This window comes from Clupea harengus, unplaced genomic scaffold (assembly GCF_900700415.2).
Source record: "Clupea harengus unplaced genomic scaffold, Ch_v2.0.2, whole genome shotgun sequence".
In the NCBI taxonomy this organism is placed as follows: Eukaryota; Metazoa; Chordata; class Actinopteri; order Clupeiformes; family Clupeidae; genus Clupea; species Clupea harengus.
In genome coordinates, this window is record NW_024879582.1 from 155,483 (window position 1) to 164,636 (window position 9,154).

The 9,154-nt window shown below is 39.7% G+C and overlaps 1 long non-coding RNA gene across 1 annotated transcript; it reads right to left on the reverse strand.

Annotated features, from left to right (window-relative positions):
* Positions 1–2,656: 2,656 nt before the first annotated feature.
* LOC122129041 lies at positions 2,657–6,765 on the reverse strand. Its single transcript, XR_006151727.1, has 4 exons — positions 6,728–6,765; positions 3,864–3,946; positions 3,677–3,691; positions 2,657–2,712 (listed from the first exon to the last, which is right to left on the reverse strand). It is a non-coding gene; the product is annotated as an uncharacterized LOC122129041 (long non-coding RNA).
* Between the last annotated feature and the right edge of the window lie 2,389 nt (positions 6,766–9,154).

Sequence of the window (9,154 nt, forward strand, 5' to 3'; positions counted from 1 at the left end):
GCAATGTCAAATTTTCAGCAACAGCCATGCATTATTCAAATCAAAATAGTTGTGGACAAGGGTTTTTCACGCGATTCAAAATTGCATTTCGTGATTCACATATAAATGTCACGGAATTCACAAATGTAAACACTGTTACTTTTATTAACAAACTAACACATGTGCATTTACCACTTCCAATTTGGGAACATCCCTGAATTTATTTGTGGATTTTTACTTCATCACTTAAACTTAAATTCAAGGGTATGACTGAATGTGACCACGTTGCATGACATCTGGGTTCTGATTACAGTGCATTGTACTGTTCAGTAAAAGGCAGTCATTGTATGTGTTATCATAATAGTCTTATGTATGGTTGTGTGCATGCATGCAAGTATGTAGGTATATATGCATGCCTGCATGTATGTATGTGTATGTTTGTGTTTTACCTTACCAAATAGCCATCTCTGATATGACCATTTAAGGCACTGATGATGTCAGCAATCAGCACCCCGCCTGTTTCTGTACCCTCCAGTCCCATGATGTCATTGAAGACAAAAGACAACTTTTTCCCCTGCTGGTCCTTAATCTCGTACGTTTGGTACTGAAAGGTAAAGTGTCGAGAGTCTTTAGGGTAGGCACAAAAAGACAGTAAGGAGACAGCAATTCCATGGCTTATAATTTATTCACCCTCCACCAAGTGCAAAAACTAAGGAGAAAAAATTAAAAAAACGACTGATTATATAAATTGATAAAAAAAGATATTTACAAAACAGTTCAAAGTACAACAGAAGTCTGTTGCATCCGCCATTAGGACGCGGTGAAGACCTGCCTATGAAACACGGCATGACAGGTCAGTTAGTAAATCTGAACCTAATTAAAGCAATATACGTGATTATCTACTGACAAATTAATTATATTACCTGCAGACAAATTTGCTTTCTAACTTCCTAAATCTCAGTTTGACAAGATGTTTGATTGATCATCATGGCAGATACATTAAAGAGGCAATTCAGTGTAAAAAATGTGGGGTAAAATGATACATTGAAGCATACCAAATAGAAAACGTGTGTACTAAGTTCTCCTTGCAGTGTCCCAATGTCCATTCAGAAATGAGATTACCAATGACTACATGGAGCAAAGATGAAAGAGGAATAAATGAACCTTCAAACAGAGGGCGGAAAAATAGCCTGTTGCCAAAAATCGCCCTTCAGCCTGTTGTGTAGGTTGTGAATGATTTAAACTTAATCGAAAATAGAAATTAAAACAACAATTCCCATGTACTGATGCAAAACAATTCACTGTTATTTTATTGCTAGCTAATCAGTCCTGTGGAGCGGATTTTGTGCCACTTTGAAATGCAAACACCACTGCGATTATGACCTTGCAGCCAAATTCATTCAACTCTACTAATATTACTACATGTGAGGATACCAAAGCTACTACTGAGGGAATCTCACACCTGTAAACACTAAAGGGGAGAGGCTGCAGCTGTGTGTAACCAGAAACACACACACACAGAAACAGACCAGACACTTTATGCTAGAGCAGGGGTCTCAAACTCTCGGCCAGCGGGCCAGATCCGGCCCGCCAATTGATTTTCATTCAAACACACACACACAGAGAGACAGAGCAGACACTATATGTATGTGCAACTGTTCCTTTAATCCTTGCTGCCTACTGTGTTAACTTACAGTTTTGGCTTGAGTTGTTTCAGTGCCTGGGGCTGCATAAGCGTTCACTTTTATGCGGCCCTGGAAGACAGTGTTGATGGAGTTGATAATGCTGGATTTCCCTGCTCCAATTGGCCCATGTATCAGGACGCGAATGCGTTGTGTCTCTGTGTTGCTGGGTGTAAACTCCCCCAGGGCCGTTTTCACTAAGTCATTTTCTCTGTGAGAATTACACGCACACACACACACACAAACACACACACGCACGCACAAACGCACACATACACGCACACACACACACACACACACACACACATACACACACACACGCACACACACAATTCTGCCTTTAAGAATATTATCAAAAACCACATCCTATTTTCCAAATAATTCAGAAAAACTGCTGAGCTTTCAATAGTCCAATGTCCAAGGCTGTGGAATTATATAACACCAAGTTTTAGTTCTCTTATGTTTGCATAATAAATGAGTTGTTTGAAGTCATGTTCAGCACACCATGCGCAATGAGGGGTGCTGAATGTTCACTTACTTATGGTCCATTTTTCTCCAGGACACAGCGTAATCTGCAATACACACACAAAACATGATCAACAGTTGCACTGTGTGGTCAATGAGGACACTTAAGTATTTGGTAAAGTATTGCAGACAATACTGCTTTGTCAAGATTATACCTTTTCAAATTCCATTTAGTGTTTCATCTGTTGATAATACAGCTAGTTCCAGAATACAACAATGACTGCTTACAATGAGTGCAAACATTTAAATTCAAGCAAGGTAGAATTCAAAAACGTACCCAGTACTTTGACCTTTGCAGAACCTGACACCAGACCACGCCAGTTAGACAACTCTAAGCTGTATTCACCCTCATCCTCGTCTGTGGCTTTATGGATCGTCAGGTTGAAGCATAGATACGGTTTTGGTTCTGTGATAATGATCCTGTCATCACTGTGCAATATCAGACCCTCCTTCTTCCATATGCCGTCTAGTTTACAGTTTGCGTCCCACCTGAAAGTTATGGCCTGTCCTCTTATCACACTGATGTCTGATATAAATAGATTTGAAAACACATACGTAGATAATATACAAAATATAAAACATTCATGTGTCATAAGTTATATTGTTTACTGTGTGGAGCATGTAATGGGCAAGAATGTACTAATACAAACAAGATAACAACAACATTAATAACAATAATAACAAAACAGCAATAATAATAATACTAACGAAGAAGTTGTTTGTCAAATCCACTGCATTTAGTGTACCAGACCATATCCCAAATACATAACTCAAATGCTACGACTGAATACCGTCAGATAATATGATCTACTGGTCGAATAAATGGCTTAGGCAAAGAGGATTGTTGCAAACAGGAAAAAAGCACATGGAATCGGATATTTTCATACCCGTTTGAGGCCTGATTCATATGTGGAAATAAATATTAATCAGATATCTGCCAATGTGACTGTAATCTAATAAAACAGATTGGATATTCCCTGCCATTGCAACTCGCACATCATTGAAAATGTGACAATGTTAGACTTTCCCACATTATAATGGCAGTATAATGTTACTTTCACGTGCACAACTGGCCCAACAGTGAAAATCAAAATGCAGGACGAAGCATGGTGAATGATTGCAATGATGTGGTGGCTTCCTTGTACAGCACATTTTGTAAATGGGGGCATTATAAGTGTACATGAAGAAATAGGCTGACATTTGCATTTGACGTTGAGCGTATTTTATGCAACTTCATTATTTCCTCATGTGTCCTTTTTAAACATAGTTATTCAATGTACCGGCTACGTAAGAGCTGATTGTGCAAATGTAATAAATACAAAAAAGACAAAAATGATAATAAAAACACTGATTATAAAAATACTATTTGTGCCATCAGAAGCTATACCAGAACAAATGGAACACTGTATACATGTGTGTCACCATTCATTGTTCTCTCTCTAAATAAAATGTAAACTTTGCTCAGCCGTTACAGGTACAGCAAGCCTTACCTCGTAGTTGTGGTGCTGTAAAATAGAGAAAGATCAGTCAACACATACATATATACTGTATATATATATCCAAAGGCTAATAACAAATAAAGCATTTTCTCTTACTTAATCAACTAAGAGAATGTGAAATCCATGGTTTATTAAGTTCTGTTGTGTGGAGTAACTATAAACAGATAGCTGGACATACCTAATGGTTTCATGATTGAGTCCATGAAAACAGATAACAAGACAAATATATCAGCCAAATAGCCAAGAATAGGCCTGTACAACCTGAAGAGAGAGAGAAAAACATTTGTATACAAGCAAGCAAGGTTGTGATGTTTAGCAAAAATGTACATGTGCAAACAAGAGAACAACAACAACAACATAATAATAATAATAATAATAATAATAATGAGGGGTCCCCCTGCCCTGCAAGTTTAAGCCGGGGCAAAGGGGGCGACATGACATCAATGGTTTTGGGGCAAGAGCGACACCAGAACATGATGAAACAAGAACTGGTCTTCTAGTCTCAATTGATGTGAATGAAAACAAAACCCATGGCCTGTGAATATGTCTGTAGTTTAAACATGAACTTCAGTCTAGGGGTTGAATGGCCATAGCTATTATATTGTAAGGAAATATGAAGGACAGAATTGAAAGTCTGACGAATTTAAAGGCAGGGTAGGTGATCTTGGAGAAACCAGCAAGAGTAAACTTGATTTTGAAAGTATAAATAATAAATCCTAGCCACTTCTGACCTCCTTCCAAAGCCACTCCTCCCATGAACGCACACTGCCTGACTACTGAGGACGGGTGCACTCCACCAGTGAGAGCATAAGAAAAGAAAACACCTAACATCATAATGAACGTAAAGAACGAGCATGGCAATTGAATCACCAGAATCAGGTAGTCTGCGAGTGATTTAGCACCAGGTTCTTCACAAACATGCGGTGTAGTGTCAGGAAAGGTGCAGTGCTTTCCAACCGCAGCCCGACCCAGTCACGAACAGCTCTGCTCACTGGGACCCGCGGGCCCCGGCTACTCCAGACCAACTGAAGCACTAAGACGAATGGGTATCACTACATCTGAGAGGGATTCTGACTTATGAATTCTGATGTATCACAGTAGTATAAGTTTAGCACTTTATTGCTAAACATTGTGTACTTGAAGAAGAAAATAATGTATTGGTCCTCCTCTATTAAGTTAAGTTTTTATTTTTATTTAAATTTAAATTTTTGTTTGTTTGATTCCTATTCCTATTCTTATTGTTGTTGTATATCTGATTCCTATTCACTTCCCTGCACTCAAAGCACATTGTGTCTATGTATACTATATGAAATGTGCTATATAAATAAACTTGACTTGACTGACTTAAATGTGTCATGCTTCGCTACTGTATGTTGTACATTATATCACTGAAAATATATATGCGCAAGGCTTCGAGCAAGAAAAATTACTGAAATTTGTTGAAGTACTGTATATTTCTATTTATAATATGAAAATAACGTTCATGCATTTATAATAATAATAATAAAATCGCTGCATCCAGGCTAGCAGAAAACAAGGATGAAAAAAGGTTGCGAGCAAACCATTTCAGTCAACCTTACTAAGGCATATGTGCTACAGGTAGTACTCGATATCGAGCGCCGATGGGAAGTGCCAGGTTGAGGTCGGTGTTCAGCACGACATGGGTGGATTCTGATCAAATAAATAAAATGCGTCTAGAACAGCTTTTTGGTATACTTCTTTTAAATGATAGGGCTGTATGACAATGCATCGGACGGTGTATACACTATGTTCACCCCGAAAGATGTGAAGCAAAATGTCATCGTCAAAGACGATACAGGTATCCTTGCATATTTTCACGGAGCAGTTATTGCTGCATGAAGCCTGTTTGAAGTGGCTGTTTTGCGCTACGAATTTTTTTCTCAGGTATGTACTAAGCACAAGCGACTGAGAGAAGGCTCGCTATAATGTACTTTGTCATTGACATGAAGTGAAAAAAGGGAGAACATTTTTTTCCTTGCAAATCAACAGAGGCTTTAACTCTAAGGGCCCTAGTTTGAGTCTAGAAGAGCTTTTTGGTATACTTCTTTTAAGTTATAGTGTTGTATGACAATGTAATGATGTATGTTCTTGAGGGAAACAACATTCATTTCGTCTACTTTGTTCCTCAGGGACTGGGCGTTCCCCATGATCATTGAGCGCAGAGGAATCTGGGTGAGCTGGTATTTTTCTTAAACGTAGATGGCAATGAGACACGGGAACGGATCTGCCAACCGAACCCGTTCCTTTGTCCAAACGCACATCGCATAACGCATCTGCAGCCGTAGGGCTGAAACACACCAAACGCGTTTTTAAAACGGCAGACGCTTCAAAAACGTCTTGGCAAAGTGCGGCGGGCAAAACAGCCACAGGGGCACCAGGCTGTTTTGCCCGGCGCCTAGGAAGCGGAGCTGCGTGCGCAACCTGCCTGGACTCAGTCCTCCGCGTTCCAAATGCGGCACGAATCCGCTTACCAGATCTCAGCCAGCTCTGACGGCTTCATCAAAGGCATTTTAAATAATTTACTATGCTGGCCAAATATTAACATTATGTCCCCAATAGCTCAATGTGTAGGACAATGTAGACAGAAATACTTCAGTCTTTATTTTTTTTATGTGGTTATCAGATTTGGGCTGAATCTGTAAGCCAACAGAAATACCGCGCTCTTGGGATGTTTCAGCTGAAACCTCTATCAGGAACGGATCTTGCCCATAGTCAGAAACCGTGTGTGAGCTACAGACGAATCTAAAAGCTTTCGTGCGGATTCAGCCCAAAGATAATTGCTAATAATGATAATTGACGCCTCTTGGCTTACCCCGCAAACTTTTCCCATTTGTCAAATCGGTGTCACGTCAGTTATATACCGCTCAACAATGTAATAATGCAGCAAGAAGAACAATTAGGCTACAATACAACAACCACACCAAACAAAAAAACCTATACAACTGCGACTGAGAAATGGAGGTGGTTAGGCTACTAAACACAGATCTCATCATGAGATTAAAATATATCAGCACAACTCACCACAGATTGTCCAAGACACGTCCAAGAAGTCTGTGTGCAGACTGTGCAGTTCCTCTCTGTGTATCCCTCAGTCTTATATATAAGGCACTTGCTTCGATTCAGTTTCACTTTTACATTCGTGTAGAACATGACCTTAAGCAGGGCCGGCTCTAGCCCTTTGGTTGCCCCACACACACACACAATACTTAACATCACTTTACTTTGCATAGCAGTTTTTTCACCCACTTATAATTCTACTATTCTACATTGCAGTTCAACAATAAATGTTGCATGGACAACAAACACCAGAATAGTTTCAGAACATTTTCTTTTTTATTATTTTAAATAATTTATTACACACTCAAAGTTAGGATTAAGTTAACTCCATAAACTGTGCAAAATACTCTTAAGCACCTGTAAGGACATTTAAGCAAATTATGACCCTCTATACCCTAACTATACCCTCTACAAACAAAAGTGCTTTTATGGATACTGTACGTACCACTACAAAATATCTCAAATACCTCACTACAATTCTTCCAGTCATTTAGGCCACTCCTAATGAGGTGGTCATTTTTCTGTGAAAAGAGCTTGCAGCAGAAGCAATACAGAGTATTGTTTTTCCTTGAATATACAAGCCAGCTTCTCTTGATTTTCTCCCCATTTACTAATTTCCTGTAGAAGTGGTTGTGGTGGCAGCTTCTCCCATCATCTCTTTTTGGAAATGTAAAGTCTGGACTGGTCTGGTATGGTCCTCTGCAAACTAACTCTGTCCTTACCGGATCACAGAGGGCTGGCCAGTCAGCAGGATCTATAGGTTCTCCCTGGATAGCAGGAATTGTGGAGGGTGAGGTGTCTGCAGGCGGCAGTGTAGTTTCACTGGTGCCCTGAGTGCTTGATGTGGTCCTGGATGTCCCTTCACCTTCACCTGTATTCAAGCATATTGTATAGCCAGACAAGCGGTGTTTAATATAATAAGTGAAATGATCATGAATGTGGTTGAACTTCTTTAAGAAAACAAGCTATTGTATTTAATACATGCTAACATGTTTCTATTGTACTTTAAAGTATGGATGTGGCTTGAATAAATACTATTAAATAGACTCACCTGATGCAGGCTCTGTGTTCCTGGCCTGTGTGTTACTGGCCCCTTGAGTACTACTGGATGTCCCTTCTCCTGCAGCTGTATTTAAACACAGAGTTCATCCATGCTGTTCGTTACACAGTTGCATTTGGTCATTTCTATCATCCTACCACATAGTTGCATTGTACAAATACATTTTATCTGACCATGTAACTTGTAGTAGATATATTACTATTACTGCCACAAGGCTAAATAATACTAGGCTACTGATTACAATTAGTAGTATTAATGTGATGTGATTATGAAAGTAATAATTGCTAATAATAATAACAATAACAAAAACAGCAACAGTAGTACTAATTGTGTAGGCTACTTACAAAGTTCGGAGGGAGGCGAATCAGGCGTCCTTTCTACAGCGGCCTCTGCAAAAATTGCCTGAGTGCATCTGGCCAATTAAAAACAAAAATAAACAAAAATTTTAGTATATTCCTGGGGAGGAACTGTACAGAAGGGTGAACACCACCACTATCCCCAAAATGGTTACTGTGTGTGTATGCACCTGCTAGTTGTGAATTCACTAAACAGAACGTATGCCATTTATAATGAATGTAGACAGCAACTGTACTTTTCATAACTAGCATACGTTATCCAGATACTGGTCTTTTGACATTTACATCCATGTAGGTTATCAGTGAAGTTACGTTTGCTAGTAATAGCCTACGTAGCAAATTAGCAAAGTAACAGTCGCTAGCTAGCTATAGCTAGCCTAAGTGACAGCAATGAAACGTCCAATATTAGGTGATGCACAATACTACATGTATTTCGTTTGACACCTTAATGGCTGAGATGAGAAGACTTACCTCTAAACTTGGCTTTCTTTTTCTCTTCTTCCTTTCTTCGTTTTCGTCCCTGTGCTCCAGATGGTTTGACCGCTTCATTTTTGCAAATGTCACGTAGCTGACACGCTCACGGCTCACCCCACCCTGGTAGTGTCCAGGAGCTCTCACATAACTAACGTAACGTAACTTAACGCAACCGCCCCCCCACCCCCCCCCCTCTATCGACAATAACCATCAATTAAATCTAAAAATCAGGTTGAAGTAAACGTATGGCTGAAGGGGCGCCCTCGGATGATCATGATTAATAAATATGTTTTTGTTTGCTTGTTATTCTAACTATGATTAATGGGAAGTAGGTCCAAGGGCGACACTAGAGGGCGCCCCCAACCCATTTGTCGCCCTAGGCAGTCGCCTAGTTCGCCTATAGCAATCGCCGGCCCTGACCTTAAGTCTTTGTAAGATACTCCGTTATCGGGGAACCCCTGAATCTTCGTGGAAATGAGTCAGCACAACACTTTGAAGCTG